The 16,752-nt window shown below is 44.7% G+C and overlaps 1 long non-coding RNA gene across 1 annotated transcript in view; it reads left to right on the top strand.

Moving 5' to 3' along the window:
- LOC130375428 (uncharacterized) overlaps positions 1-14,580 on the top strand; it is a 28,967-nt gene extending 14,387 nt beyond the window's left edge. Inside the window, exon 3 of the long non-coding RNA XR_008893839.1 lies at positions 13,653-14,580. This is a non-coding gene — a long non-coding RNA (uncharacterized LOC130375428). The remainder of the gene's footprint in view (positions 1-13,652) is intronic.
- The last annotated feature ends 2,172 nt before the right edge of the window (positions 14,581-16,752 follow it).

Raw genomic sequence — 16,752 nt, 5'->3', positions numbered from 1 at the left:
CCTCTCAGAATCCAGAGATACTATGACCAAATGGGAGTGTGCCTCTGTGAAATGCCGCAAGAAACCTTGGATATTTCCCACTTTGCAACTCGTGCGGGTGGTGTACGAGGCATCTCAAACACACAATCATTAAGCAAAAGGACACCTTCAGTGTGCTGCCGGGGGGAAGGTAGTCATGTAAGCGTTAGATCATTTGACTGGGGGCGTTGGCAGCCGAAGAGGTGTGTAAGCAGTTTATCCGATGCCAAGCAAATACTGCAAACCCTACTGGTGCTTTGAGTGTCTCCATCATGGGTGTGCCCTCAAAAACACAATGGAGGGCGCATACGTTGCACGTTTGATTTTTTTATTTATCTTTTTACTTTTTGTTGCGTTGGCAATTGTTGTTGCAAAAGTTCAGATCTTCAATGCATATGAAGCTTGGCACGAAGGCCGCCTTTATGATATCTCTCAAAGTTACCGCAGAAGATTGCTGTGTTTATGTTTTGGCAGATTGGTGTACTCGGGATTCAGGATGTGAGTTCCTGCCTGCCGTCACCACCAGGCCTCCAAGACGCATGCTATCCTTGGGAGGGAGGGGGAGAGGGAGAGGGAGGGAGAGAGGGAGAGGGAGAGGGAGGGAGAGAGAGGGAGAGGGAGAGAGAGAGGAGGGGGGGCATAGTCCACGGGCTTGAGTCGAACTCGGGTCACTGCTGTAAGGGATGAGTTTTAATGGTACTTCACCGGGGCTCCCCCACAAGCGGTGTTTGTCGCATGACGAATGTTTTGTTCACATGAGTCGTCGAGGTTTGTTTTTAATGGCCCAACGGACAGTCTGTCTCGGATCCTGGTTTTGATGCTTCTGGACAGCACAAAATATGCTGTTTCAATGCTGGGCCTGTTTATCTCCATGCAGTATAGCAAGTTATAGCCATTTTATGACGTTTGTGTGTGTGTGTGTGTGTGTGTGTGTGTGTCCAGTGTTTGGTCTAGTTCTGGAAAGACAAAGCTATATTACGGTGCATATTTATTCAAGACAGTCTGTATATTTGTTTGATTTACACGCACGCACAGACTCAATATCTGAAAGTAGCGGCTGTCCTGTTTCGGATGTTAAAGTCATTGTAAACAGAGATGTCCAATGCTATATTTAGTGCAGGTTTTTATTCAAGGGGGTAGTGGCAGATGTGGTGCGGGGGGGGAGGGGGGAGCGCTGTCTCCATTCTGTGCCTTCTTGTCCTTATGCTGCCCTCACTGAGGGGTGTGTGTGTGTGTGTGTGTGTGTCTGTGTCTGTGTCTTTCTATTGACACAGGTGTCCTCTTAATTTATTCAGAGAAAAAATCTGAACTCAAGCGGTTCTTCTTGGAAACCATGCCCGGAATTGAACTTTTTCATTGGTTTACAGAGAAGTCGACAAATTGTGGAGGAATTATATCACTTTTCTTAACTCTTTATGCTGGAAGTTATATAACGGTTTTGGGGGGGGGGAAGCAGTCGTTATGGTTACAGGGTGATGGGGGAGGGAGGGGGGATGTGGACTATCCCTCCAGATGGTCTCCTAGGAGATCTGACGGAAGCTGTGCCAGACAGGTGAGCTATGTCGGCCTGTTTACCTGTCTGTCTGTCCCCCATTCTGTCCGTCTATCCATCTGGATTTCTCTAAATAGATTTCCGAGCACATCTCGGGTCTGACCACACTTAATTTCTTAATAAACTGAGGTTAGTAATTTGCCCTGAAAAAAAAAAGGTATTTGAGTTTTTTTTCCATTGTAATAAAGGCAACTCGGCATATTTATATTCGAGATTAGCATGTCAAAGTGTGTGTGTGCCGTGCCGGTATGCATGCGTGTGTGTGTGTGGACAGCAAGTCTCCATTCGTGCGTGTGTGCTCCAGGCTTCTGTTGTTGTACCTGTGCCAAGCAGTCACAACTTCTTCAAGCAGCTTGGAGAATCAAGTCGTGTGTGTGTGTGTGTGTGTGTGTGTGTGTGTGTGTGTGTGTGTGTGTGTGTGTGTGTGTGTGTGTGTGTGTGTGTGTGTGTGTGTGTGTGTGTGTGTGTGTGTGTGTGTGTGTGTGTGTGTGTGTGTGTGTGTGTGTGTGTGTGTGTGTGATCCTTCAAAGATACTCATTGATCCGGGACAGACGCTGAGAGAGGTAGATAAAGGTAGAGCATTAGAGAGAGAGGGATGTGGAGCAGAAAGGGCTGGATAGAGACAGAGATAGATGGACATACACAGCTAGGAGGATTGGAGGGAGAAGACCATTCTGTGGTCGGAGGGAAAAGATAAAGGGTCCGATCGCTCACAACGCCACAGAGCTCTTGCACAAATATGAAGAGTAGAATTAAGTTATTTATTTAATGTGGCTTTTCAGTTGTATTTATTGAACCTTGCGTCGAGGCGACGCAGCAGTGAGGGCTGTGATTGAACTAACATAAACCCGATGTAAACTCGACGCAGAGCCACAACAGGTTCACGACTCCGTCAAAGCAACTGCGTGGTCATTGCGTTGCATCAACGTCCAACCATAGCTAAGCCTTTAGTCTCCAGTGGAACAGTCCACTGTCAACTTTTAATTGACCATTCACCCATAAAAACCCTCACCCTAAAATTATTATTGGAAAAGATTTGATTTCAAATGTATTATTTTAAATATACATGTTTTTGTGTTTTTGCTACTCCCAGAATCCCATTTGATACAAGCCCTTGATTGTTTTTGTTATCCTAATATTGAGGATAGCTGCACAATGGAATTTAAATATCAATAGCTTCATTTTAATTATACTTATTCTAGCATTAGTGGTCATAATGGCCTCAATGATTTCTGCTACTGGGCACTTACCAGTACAAATCGGTTATTCCCGCCAGAAATAAACCAATCATGAGAATTATTCATAGCTAAACTAAATAAAACAATGAACGATGGAATGTATCTGTGTTTAATCTTATGTGCTCATTATGCAAATTATAATTCCATCAAGAGCCAAAGGCAGTTCTACTTCTGACTCTCATTTCTCTCCAGCTCTCGTGTGTTGACTGTCCTAGTCCAAACACTCCGCTATAGCTTTCCTCATCATGATGACAATGTCCCCCGGTTCAGTGTAAGAGGGGGGTACGACATAACAGATGCTTCCCTTGAACCCGCCCCCCTGCCAAAGCCCCTCATCTCCCCCAAGCCACCACTGCCACCACTCTGGATCCAAACTACAGTGTAGTGGGATGTCGACTATCACACACAAACAAACACACACACACTTTCTCATACACGCGTTCGAACACACACACTTGGTCTCTTTCATGCACAGTCTTTCACTCATGCATATATACACGCACACACACACAGTCTCTTTCATACACACACACACACAGGCGCGCGTCTGCGGACACACACACACACACAGGCGCGCGTCTGCGGACACACACACGCGCGCGTGTCTGCGGACACACACAGAGTCGCAGAGCGCCACCAGTGAGCATTAGCGGCCCTGACAAGCCTCATTTGGGTCTGTGCTCATGATGAAAGGAGTGGCGGGGGTCGTCCCACTGGCTCCACGCTGCATGAAAAGCGTTGTGACAACGCCGAGTGGTCCACTTAGGGACACACTTCCCCTGGGGGGCGCGGGGGGGGGGGGCTGGCAGGTCCCTTTGTGCTGGTGCGGACAAGAGTGATGCATTAAATGGTCTGGCCATGCCCTCCGTCCCCCCTAACCCTCACCCTCAACCTCACCCCCACCACCACTTAAACACACACACACGCAAGGGCACACACGCACACACACACCCACACGAATTCCAGCACTTCACAGAGTGTGCTATCCACAGTCCCCAGGGCGCTCTCGGCTAACATAGCAGCACCATGGTAGATAAACACAGTCACTGCCGTCAGCACTGTGATAACCAACAGAGCCAGGCAACAAAGAGGACCTCTGTGGCCTTCTCCATGGATTTGTGTGTAATCTGGGTTTGGGGACATACTTTTTTTTCCCTTTTAATTATGTACTTATCCTGTTGAGGCTAAAATGTAGCTATATAGGTCGACATGTGGGTAAAAACATCAGTTCAGTGGTTGGATAAATGGTTAGACGTTTTGAAATGCTTTGGTATTATCTTTTGCCGAGCAACAAACTCAAAAACTGTAGAAATCGGTCACATATGCATATCGTTTGCGTTGCTCCATTAGTACGTGTCGTGTTGGATGTTGTCATATCAACAAGGACAGGCAGTTTAATACAGAGCGGTCAGGCATAGTTAAAGTAGTCACTTTAGATACATAGGTGAAACCGTTACGTTGCAACTCATGACCTAACCAAAATCAATGCCGGTTGAGTGACAACTGGTTCATTCTCAATTTGTCTGTACCTTCTTTTGTTGGTGCTTTACCATATTTGTTATTTTATTTTCTTAGTTCTTTTGCGTGTTTGTTCTTTTATTTAGTTGATTATTTACCATGTTTGTTCTTTTATTCAGTGGGTTCTTTACCATGTTTGTTGTCTTATTCTGTTGGTTCCTTCTCGCGTCTGATCTTTCTTGGTTCTGTCCTTTCTTTCTTTAGATTTTGTGTACGTTGTTTTTAATCTTTGTTCTTCCATTTGATCATTGTTTAGTTTAGTTCGTTTTTTTTTTGTTTGCCCTATCTTTCTTTCATTCATTTGTTCTTCATTTAGTTCTTTACCCCGTTCTTCTCTCCTCGCTCCAGCCCGGCTTCCTTCCTTAGTTCCTGGGGGAACATGAGGGAGAGGGGAGGGATGGGTTCATTCAGGCTGAGGGGGGAGGGAGGCTGGGGCAGGGGGGTCTGAGGGGCTAAGGAGAGGCTCTGTCACCCTTGCTGTGTGCCAGGTGGCACGCTGGTCACACAGGGTGGGGGAGGGGGGGGCACAGATGGCAGCACAGGGGTGTGGATGCCTATGGACAGGCAGAGGTATCTCCTTTCCCTGTGCGGCCGTCATCGTATTTCTATACATTCACACACATAAGCACGCGCACAGCGCAGCACACACAAAGCGACAGCACAATGCTATTTTGCACAGCAGTGTGAAAGCTTCCCCGACTTCAAGTGATCAATTGCAAACCCATTTCCTCCTTTCCATTCGCCGGCTCTTTCTTCAGTCTCCTTACATTAGACATAAAGCTATCGTTTACCAACCAGAATTACCCTGAAAGTAAAGAAGTCCGAGTCATGGTTGTCGAGAATTTTCCATGAATGACAATCCACTTCTTTTCTTGCCTTACCTCCACTGGAGCTTTGCTTTCACCCTGGCGCTTTGAAACCCGGGCTTTGGGCGATAGCTGATTTTCTTTTCAACGCGTCACTTATGTGTCTGGGAGCTGCTGAACGTCAAAGAATATGAGGGCAGCCGGCGTGACACGGTCAATCACCATCACATGGAAGATTGCACAATGGTTGTTTTGAGAGAAGTGATACCTTTCCCTCATTTGGCCCTCGGAAATTGGGCATTATTTCTGGGGCCCGCGGAATGTGTGTGTGTGTGTGTGTGTGTGGGATTAATACTGTCTGTCTTTTTTTTTGGAACCATAAAATGTATACATAAGCTGAAGTATACGCTACATACTTCTTATACATAATATTAAAATGTGAAGACATCAAACCCTGTTAAAAATGACTCAATGTAATCTGTGGAAATTGTAGGCAATTTGTAGTTGAAACCTTACCACCCCCTATCTCCTCCTACCAAGACAAATGTGAGCGTCAATAGCATTGATACAGCGCTTGATTAATTCCCCCCCCCACCGCCCCCACACTCCAAAAAGAATGAAGGGAAAGAAAAGTGCTCTTCATGGTGGATTCCTGAGGGAAGGGGGTGATTTGGTTGATAATGAAGCTCGCTCATTACAATGACGAGCCCTCATGGCTCATCAGGCTGACTTTGAGAAGACATTCTCGGTGGGCCAAAATCTGCGGCTGCGATATTGGGTCTTCATCTCAACGATGACAAAGCCCCTCTTGCATGGACTATTCTTCTATTTACGCATTTTGTTTTATAGTTTGTGAAATTACTGTATATGTGACTTCAAATGGAACTATGAGAAGTGAGAATGCCCTGTGTAGACAGTGATTGAACCTTGAATTATGTCTGAGGATGCGTCTGTTTTCTCTCCTCATACAGGAAGAAGCATTGAGGAGGACAGGCATAGAGCGAGAAGGAAATGCACTTAGTTGTCGGGTCCATCAGAAGGACATTACTCGCTTCCTCCTTTTTGTTTTTTTTATACCTTAAGTGTCTTTGGCAGGAAGGAATCTGAATGCATTACCGTGGCATGTGGACCTCGATCAATGAATTCTATAGGTGAAATATGAGGAATCTGTTGCGCTGGTGAAAAAGATGTTGTTATAAATCACTATCCAAAACTACACACACACACACACACACACACACACACACACACACACACACACACACACACACACACACACACACACACACACACACACACACACACACACACACACACACACACACACACACACACACACACACACACACACCGGGGGGCCTAAATCCAGCGATCTGATTGGTTCCTAACTGTTGTATAATGAGCGTATACATAACTGCTGTGACGCCCGATCATTTTGTGAAATAGCACTCCGCGCCTTGAAGTGGAAACCATTACAACCGTTCTCTCGGAGGGTCGCTAAAGTGTGTTGCATAGCGACCGTCGTGCATTTTGAAGGCAGCCAGGAGGGACTACTTTTTGGTAGTCTTTAATAAAACGGCTACTTTGACTTTCTTGGTTTCTTTTTAAATGTAGTGTGTCGATGACTTTCGTTTCGCCATAACAGTAACCGTTGTATAACAGCAATAGATCACTTCAGTCAGTGGCATGTGCTCATTATACCACTGTGAAGGGGGTCGCCGGCCCTCCGCTGCGCGTCGGGGCCGGACAACGGCCCTTAACAGTGGTATAATGAGCACATACCACAGCCTGGCGTGATCTATTGCGTAAATATATATATATTAGCAATTTTTTTATAGACATACATCTTTACTCCTAGGTTCTGAGGGCTTTTACACATTATTTTCTGTGCAAGTTATTTTCTCCTTCTCTATAAAATATGGTATCCAGGGTCTTTAACCCATCTTCAACACCAGGGCAGTGAACATTTCTCCAGATATTCTCCCCCCCCCCTGTATGCAGCACCACTTCAACAGCATCCTCCTTGTCCAGTGTCTCCCAGCATCAAGCCCGACCCCACATCCTCCCGCTCCCTTCCACACTCTCCTCAGTCCTCATCTCTCCTCCTTATCTAGCGCCTCCTTTTCCCACTCTTACTTCGGCTGTCTTACCACACGTACCCACACACGCACACGCACACACGCGTGCAAAGCTCTCTGTTGGAGTCTACGTACCAAACTCTGGTTCCATCTTCCCATTTCTATCCTCCTCTCCTCCTCCGTCTACCCGCTCTCCCCCCCCACCCCCCCCACCCCCCAGCGCTCCAAGTTCCTATCGACCTCATTGATCGGCGGGAGCATTGTTTGCCACCAGATAATTGTCCGCTGTCATTGGTGGCGTGATGAACGGCGAGCCTTGCGCTTTATTTATTTGTTTTTCTATTTATTTATAAATGGGGTTGGGGGGGGGGGGGGTGCAAAGCCAAGGGACAGGCCATCTGCCGGGCTATGCGCTTGGACAGCCGCCTCGTCATTGATTAGTAATGGAGAGAACCCAGGAAGAAAGTGTGTGTGTGTGTGTGTGTGTGTGTGTGTGTGTGTGTGTGTGTGTGTGTGTGTGTGTGTGTGTGTGTGTGTGTGTGTGTGTGTGTGTGTGTGTGTGTGTGTGTGTGTGTGTGTGTGTGTGGGGGGGGGTGTTGGATGTCCAGGGTCAAAATGGGACGTTCAGAATACGAATGTGCAATTAGTGGGATGGCGGTTTGAATTTCGCAGGAGAACCTGCGGTCGGATGAACGCCCTGCCCGGCTATCTGGGTCACTGCAATGGTTTTATTACTTGTATTGATCAGACAAATTGTGCTCATTGATTGTGGGAAGCTTATTTCTGGAGAGATGCCTGAACGGGGCCATGCTTTGCTCTTCCCCCCATCGTGCCCACCACGTTTTTTTTTCACCATCACCTTGCTTTTGATTTTTTAGTCCAGGTTATTTCTTTTTTTTGACTTATGGTGCATTCACCCAGCATCCAATAACGTTCATATATCATTGTCTCATGATTTATTAAAGTCCAGTTTACAATATGTCAGTGGCGTATTTTTTCAAGGTTTGCATCGTTTTTTTTTGCGTTTTATTTTTGTGTCTGAAAACTAACTTCTGGAGCACTGCTTGGCTACGGAGACTACTTCTTGGCCCAGCGACCCCTCCAGAGGACTTAGCCTATCTCTCACCAAGCTTGTCTGAATCGGGCAGTAATTACCAAGATATGATGGCTAATCCTACCTCCTCCATATTTCCCCCCTTAAAGGGGATTGCCAACTCTGTTGACACTGATCAAGATCATTTATCTAGCAGTTAAGCCGAGATTTGACTGCATTGAGCCTTGCCCCTGGGCTGTTGTAATCGTCAGCTTTGGCCAGTTTTGCTTTGCTTTTGCATGGTCTTTTACTATGATTAACCATGGTTTGGACAACGGTATTTGAAACGCTTTGAGCACGGTGATGCAGTCTGTAGTGACTAGGTGGGGAGCTCTACATGGGTTCGATTCCCTTACTGTTTTTCCGTCCTTGTTCCTCTCATGTGATACACTGTGGGTTCTACAGATGTGCTTCCCAAAAATAGACAATTTTGTCGCTGGTCGCTTGTTTAATCATGAACGCAAGAATTTGAGTTGACAAGCCGAAAACTCGATCAAGTAAGAAAAATAATGATGGGCCACTGTCAATCTGATATAATCTATTAATTACATCGGTTTATGTTTTGTAAATATTTCTGCATTCCCTGCTGATATTTGATGGGTCCTCCACACAGTACATATTCAGCACACAATATTACATTTTGTATAGGCCTTCTTATACAACGTTAACTGTTCACATCAGCCACACAAAACTAGGGCTCACTCACTTATCCTATGTGTGTCTTAAAGTCATCTCAAGGGGCGTTGTGTTGGATAGTTAATGTGTATGTGCTACTAACTTTAGATTTTAACTTTTGAAAACCATTTTCGCCTCAATGGAGAATATAGAAAGGCAGTGTAGAGAATACACTGGTCACTGGGAAAGTCGTTGTCTTATTAATTTAACAAGGGGGCTTTTCAGTAAAAAGCCTCATTGCTCTTGGTCGTAATTTGGACAATTTGTCCAAATTCTGTCTTGGCCAACGGCGCAAGTCATCTTGCTTAATGTGTTTTGATGTTATTCAGTGACTGAAGAATACATATTTTTATATGGATAAAAATATACTTTTCCCTTTCACTTGTTTTACACTCTTCTCCCTCTAACGTCCCCTGACGCCTAGTTTCTGTGTTCGCTTATTTGAAGAGATCCTCTTAGTGAAGTGCATACTATTTCTTGCCATATAATCCATCTTGAAAGCCTTAAATTAAGTGTTCAAATCCGAAAACTTTGTTAACCAAAAGCAGGATTGTGACTTCATCCGAAACAACCCTGAGAAGGATAAGGTTTAGAATAGATGTACGGGTGGACGTCCTTCAAGCTTTCAAACAGGCATGAGTGCTCCGGACATTGAGAGGTTTGTGAACGACTACCAGAGCACGGCTTCGTATAAAAAGTGAACTTCTGCACCCAGTCTTTGAATGCAAAGTGTGTTCCAACTCTGTAGAACTCCGCTATATTTTCTTTTTTCAATATTTTTATCGAGTACTCACTACCATTTCACAAGTGACTTTTATATTTCAGTGAACTGTTTATCGCTGACTATTTTGACTCCAGATTTTGGTTAATGTCTCATTGGATTGAAAATATGCTGAAGGTTACCTTTTGATATTCGTGTGTCAAAAAAAATTGGTTAAACCATGGCCTTGATCAATGATGCACCCACGCAGACACAAACAGACACCTGCGTACCACATGCTTTAAAATGAAAAAGAACGCACAGGTGAAACTGCAATGAAGTATTAGCTTTGTACATTGGCAGAGGAACAATGGAAGTGATATTCATTATCACAAATGCTTCCTATTCCCCAGGTAAGAGCGATTCTAACACTAGCTACTAGCTAGTGTTACTCTCTCTCGCTCTCTTGCTTGCTCGCTTCCTCTCGTTTGAGGTTTCTCTTTGGAGGATCTGCGACAGACTTATCAGGGGAGGTCTTCATTGTCTTTCTGACACGCTAAATAGGGCAACTCGGAAAAATTCTTCAACATAAACAAATACAAAACAGAGTTGTAAGACGGAACAAAACAGCATCATTGTACATGATTTTTATTTCGTCAAAACGCAAAAGGAGAAGAAAATGTTCATTAATGTGGCAGAGCATAGCTCGTGAACTATTCTCGTGGAGTTTGTTTCAAAGTGCAACACGTGAGACACGTGTAGCGTTTCACTGGAGGAACATGGATTATAAGGCCTAGCCTAGAGAGCGAGCGACAGGTCATAACCTTAAGGGACTGCTAATGTGCTTGGAACACGTGGAGGTGGAAGGTCAAACAAATCAATTTTATTTTGGTTGACTGAGTCCAATTAACGAGTAAGACAATCAATAAACAATTTATGGCAAACCACAAGCTGTCCATTTAAGTATATTTTTACAAGCTTCCCCTGCTCAATTAATCTTGATGAAAATTAATTTGTAGTATAAAATCCAACACACACACACACATAATGTACATTTAACAGCTGTTTTCCTCATTAGACACATAACTGACTGTTAATATCAGCCACAATCAGTACCAAGCAATTTGATATAGGCACTGCCCTTTTTGAAAGAGTGGGTGTGTAGGTGTGTGTGTGTGTGCGCGCGGGTGTGTGTGTGCGCGCGGGTGTGTGTGCGCGCGGGGGTGTAGGTGTGTGTGCGCGCGCGCGCGCGGGGGTGTAGGTGTGTGTGTGCGCGCGCGCGCGCGGGGGTGTAGGTGTGTGTGCGCGCGTGCGCGCGGGGGTGTAGGTGTGTGTGCGCGCGTGCGCGCGGGGGTGTAGGTGTGTGTGTGCGTGCGTGCGTGCGGGGGTGTAGGTGTGTGTGTGCGTGCGCGCGCGCGGGGGTGTAGGTGTGTGTGTGTGTGCGTGCGCGCGCGCGGGGGTGTAGGTGTGTGTGTGTGTGCGTGCGCGCGCGCGGGGGTGTAGGTGTGTGTGTGCGTGCGCGCGCGCGGGGGTGTAGGTGTGTGTGTGTGTGCGTGCGCGCGCGCGGGGGTGTAGGTGTGTGTGTGCGTGCGCGCGCGCGGGGGTGTAGGTGTGTGTGTGCGTGCGCGCGCGCGGGGGTGTAGGGGTGTGTGTGCGCGCGCGCGCGGGGGTGTAGGTGTGTGTGCGCGTGTGTGTGAGCGCGCGGGGGTGTGTGTGTGTGTGTGTGTGTGTGTGAGCGCGCGGGGGTGTGTGTGTGTGTGTGCGCGGGGGTGTGTGTGTGTGTGTGCGCGGGGGTGTAGGTGTGTGTGTGTGTGTGTGTGTGTGTGCGCGCGGGGGTGTAGATGGGTGTGTGTGTGTGTGTGTGTGCGCGCGGGGGTGTAGATGGGTGTGTGTGTGCGCGCGGGGGTGTAGATGTGTGTGTGTGTGTGTGTGTGCGCACGCGGGGGTGTAGATGTGCGTGCGCGGGGGTTGTAGATGTGCGTGCGTGCGTGCGCGCGCGTAGATGTGCGCGCGCGCGGGTGTGTAGATGTGCGCGCGTGGGTGTGGGTGTGGGCGTGTGCGTGTGTGGAAACAAAATGAAAAACACAAAGAATGACTGGATGTTTCCTTGACATGACGTGTGTTGACCCTCTGAAGTGGCTCTAACCAATACATATATCATATATATAGCATATATCATGAGCAGGGAAAATGCTATGAATACGTTTACCACATTTGCCCAAAATCCACAATGGATACATTAGTACACTAGTGTGTTTTTGTTCTAACACTGCTGTACTATAAAGACATCACCCGACCAATTCTTAATTCTTATCAGTCTGGAACCTCACAATTCATTTTAATCAGCGTTATCAACGGCGGTGGGCAAAAATACCTCATGGACATAACTGCAGAGACTTACAAACAATCAGAGGAATGAAATATGTGATGAATCGGTGTCAGCCTTCTTGGTCATCCAACGAAACGACCTCAACGACACTCCCAATAGGACGCTGCTCTTTGCAATAATCGCAGTGAAACCCCGCCCCATATTAGATAGAGTTGTGATTGGCCCAACCCCAGGCATACCCAGGTCTGCTGGAAGTTTGTCTGAATTGGAGTGTGGAACAGACGCATGTGCCAGAGCAAATAAAACATGTGGTTCACAGGCCACTTCTGTATGGTTACCAAGAAGGTTTTTATTTATTTTTTTGCAACCAAACAGGTCACAGTAGGCAAACAGAATGATTGCTGACCTTGAGAGTTGGGGAGAGAGAAAGAGAGACAAAGAGAGACAGAGAGGGAGAAAGAATGACCTCCCATTCGGGACCTCTTGCTCAGGTATTTTAGGTTCAAACATTGCCTTTTTTCTGAGGCAATTCTACAACGAGGAGCCATTGACGTCAGAGCTACACAGCTAACGACAAAGGGAAAGTCAAAAGGTTGAACGCTTCATTTTATTCCTCTTCCACCGAAGATTGAGAAAAAAAAACTAGTGGGCCATTAAAATGTCATTTGGGGCCCTTCTGCACTGTTTGAGCCGAGTGGTGCCCTATTCAGATTATCCCCTGATTCCCTGGCAGATTCGCACGGGCTAAGTGTGTGTTTGTGTTTGTGTGTGTGGGGCTGTTGGCTTGAGCGTGACTTATTGATTGCCGATGCACATTTATTTATTTGGGTCATCTTTCGCTCATTGACCTATGTAATTACCCGTGGGATTTGAGGGTGTGTTATTTAAACCCATCATAGTCACTTCTTGTTTGCTCTTGTGGAAGACACACGCGCGCAAATTATGAAGAGCAAAGATCCTGGAATGAATTCAGAGATCCATATGAAGAAATGTCACGGACGCACCTGAGGTAGATGATAAACAACATGTGAATGTGTTGTGCCTTTTGAAAGCCTCTGTAGGTAGGGAGTTTATGGGAAAATGGGCCGAATGAGGTCAAATGTTTTTGCGCAAAAATAAAAAGATAAGTTACTTTAGACCTGGAAGAACTTCCACTTTGAATATCGCTAGATAAATATTGTTTGAATACAATTTAAAATGTGAACCTCTATTACTCCTATTATAGCTATGAGATTAGATAATGTTTGTCTCTAATAGTGTTCACCTATTATTGTTTATCTCCCTGACGATTGCTTTTTTTCCAAATGTTGAATCCAAAGAATCTGTCGGGTCACCTACTGTATTAATACCGACCATAATATACTATTTTATAACTCAGCAGAGAATTTTAAGCCATTTTTATACAGTGTGCACAATGAAACAACAGATTATACAATGTGTATATGTGGACCACAGGGTCTTCCTTCCTTTATTCACATCATGCATCCAAGCTCAATATTATTCCACATTATGACAAATACCATAACTAGCATCATCACCCTAATTAAGCTGGTACCACTGTAATTAGCTTCTGCAGTCTCAGAGACTCTGCATAAGTAAGTTCAACAAATCAATGATAGTAATCACTATAATTTCCTCCTCTTAGCGGATCCTCTTCGTGGCGAAAGAAGGAAAGCTGAATACAATCTGTTCCTCGAATCCCAAGCCTTTGTATAATTATGAATTATGAATGCATACTAACATTTCACAAGGCACACTGCAATGCCGATCATCAATATCCATCATCAACCTAAAGATTCACATGAAATTTAATTCACATATTTTAGCTTGAAGTGAATGGCATGAATTATTGGATTATGTGATTAATGTACCAGAAACCATTCATCCTTGCTTTGGCATCCGATGCACTATAGCCTTACCGTTGACGTTTATCTGAAGACTGTAATATCAAACCAGACACACTGGTAGACAACTGTTCCTTCTGAGTGGAGCTTCTTACAAAGAACCTCTTTCGCATCCCACTGCTTCATCTATCAACCACCGGCTTCCATTGGGTCATCCATTGATTTAGGAAACGGCTAGCAGTCTATAAATCACTAGAAGGCCCAGGGCCTGCATATGCTCCTGACATGCTGCTAGCATATGAACTGTTTAGCTCTCTGAGGTCATTCAGGAGCGTTCCTCCAGAATACATACAACACAGCGGCCTCAGCAGAAGGTAGCTTTTAAGTTGTTCAAGTCTGGAGTTCACTCTAAATCGACTTTGACTGACTACTACATTATATTTGGCTAATTGAGTCATTCTATATATATCTGGCTTTGATGGCCTCCTCCTATAGCATTATCATGCAAACTGATTCAGGGAAAATTCCATGCAAAAGATAGATCTATAAACCACACAATTAATCACTGTGTGGCTTTTATCTGGATTTTTATTGGTAGTTGAGTAGTTAGTGGATCGGTTTATGAAAATGCACCGCAATATATTCAAGAATGTGCTAATTATGCATATAGGGAATCGGGCATTCAGTAGAGTGATCGTTAAAAAAGATACGGCTAATCAGGGCTAATGTAGCTACTCCCAGAAAATGGATGCGACATTTCAATAAATCTTTAATTTGTTATTGTATGGTATGGTGTGCCACCAGACAGTAGTTGTCCGTGGTCTTGGATCTGTATGGAGCAAAAACAAGCAAACGGGGGAAAGGAAATGGTGCTTGTCAGGATGACAAGTGAGATAGGATGATGACACAGTCTCGCTCCATGATGGTCTCTCCTCTGGCCAGACAGAGGGCCCCAGTGGACCCAGACACAGTTCCACCCCCAAATGAGGACATTATGTTACATACCATCAGGCATCAATTCCAAGCTGGCCGCCTGACACTCTGGAAATAGATGTTCCACTGGCTGTATTCTTTACCCGTTTCTGACAGGCCACATTTCCTGGTAAACAAACAAACACACATCTTGAAATCTCTGCAATACAACATGCACGTTGTTGATTATTGATAACCCTAAGGTGTAGGCCTACATTCAACCTTCTCTCGTAAATTTGATGATGTACACTGATGTTTATTATATTTTTTTATTTTCTGGGCGTTTTTTTCCCCCGTCTCAGATGAAGAATAGGAACATGCTGAGCCTATGAAATTGTTCTATGAATGAATTTAATAAACCTTGGTCTTTGCAATGAGAACAAAGCCTTCCATTTAGTCCTCTCATAAAACGACTGTGTGGATGTTGGTGGGGGGGAGGTGATATGAGTGTATGGGCCCTATCTTGCATCCAGCGCAATTTACTTCCTACACCGACGCATGTATCTTTGCTAGGTTGCACCCGGTGCAAAGCCGATTTTCCCCTGCAGCAAACCTGTGCCACTAACCTGGCGCCCTGAGAGGCGTGTTGTTGAAAAGCAGAGGCGTGTTCCGGCGCAAATGATGCACGGCGCAATCTTACAGATCGATAAAGCAGTTGCGCAACTGACCGACAAATACCTGGTCTTAGTGCACTAGCGGGTAGCGCAGTTGGTGTTGCTATTTTGACGTACCATAGCAGGTCGGAACTGCAACATTTTTTCCATAGGGGCTGGATGAATGAACACTGTAGTAGGCTATGCCATGCGTTAATGTGATAAACACGAGCAAAGTAGGCAATATCCCAGCCTTCCAAAACAAAATATTGTTTAAGGGTAAATTATAATGTTGGTTAAATTATTTGGGAAAGAACAGCTGATACAGCGGTAATAAATTGTATTTAAATCAATGCGTCTGAAAACACCGTACAGCAAACACGTATTTTCTTGACACAGACATCGGGTACAAGCCGATCATTTTTAGGATTGATGGGTATTTGATCGTGAGAAAACATAGTTTTACCGCATGTGTGCATCCATCTGTTAAAACACACGCACACTAAACACGTAACGCATATAACAGTCCAAGGCAATGTACATTAACGGGGGAAGGGAACACATGCATATTAGGAATACGAGTCGATAACGATAATGTATACAATACTGTTAAGAAACGATGCGTGTTAATGTATTGCAGCATATCCAGGGCCGGCCCTGACCAATTTGGCTTCCTAGGCAAGATTTTTGCTGGCGCCCCTACCCCTTTGGATCGCACAGTAAATTTGACTACCAATGTTCATAAACTCAGAGAAGCTTCAAAGCTTCGTCTTTGGGACTCTTTGATTTTAGATAGAAAATTAAACACACAAAACGTATTACAAACATAGTAACAAGCATCAATTTATAAATACATTATGGTATGCATAAAATACTGCAGACGAGGCATTCATAAGCAAAATAATAGATATGAGTTCAGATTCAAATTATTGTAAATACAATTAAATGTAGTATGGTTTATCTAGTTGGGTTCTAACCAAAGATTAAACAAGCACTCAACTGAAGTGTAAAAAAAATGCAATAATATATTATATGAAAGATATTGTAAATGTAAGATATGCAAAGCAAATCATCCAAATCAGCTTGAAAATAAACACTGCTCGAACATTGGTTACTACAATGCTTTGGATCATTTAAGGATAATTCCCCCATTTTAATGTGGGTTACAAACTGTTATGGACCTATAATATATATATATATATATATATATATATATATATATATATATATATATATATATATACACACACACACACACAACGGGGGACCTAAATCCAGCAATCTGATTGGTTCCCAACTGTTGTATAATGAGCGTATACATAACTGCTATGACGCC

This window comes from Gadus chalcogrammus, chromosome 22 (genome assembly GCF_026213295.1).
Source record: "Gadus chalcogrammus isolate NIFS_2021 chromosome 22, NIFS_Gcha_1.0, whole genome shotgun sequence".
In the NCBI taxonomy this organism is placed as follows: domain Eukaryota; kingdom Metazoa; phylum Chordata; class Actinopteri; order Gadiformes; family Gadidae; genus Gadus; species Gadus chalcogrammus.
This window is presented reverse-complemented; position numbering and strand designations above follow the sequence as displayed.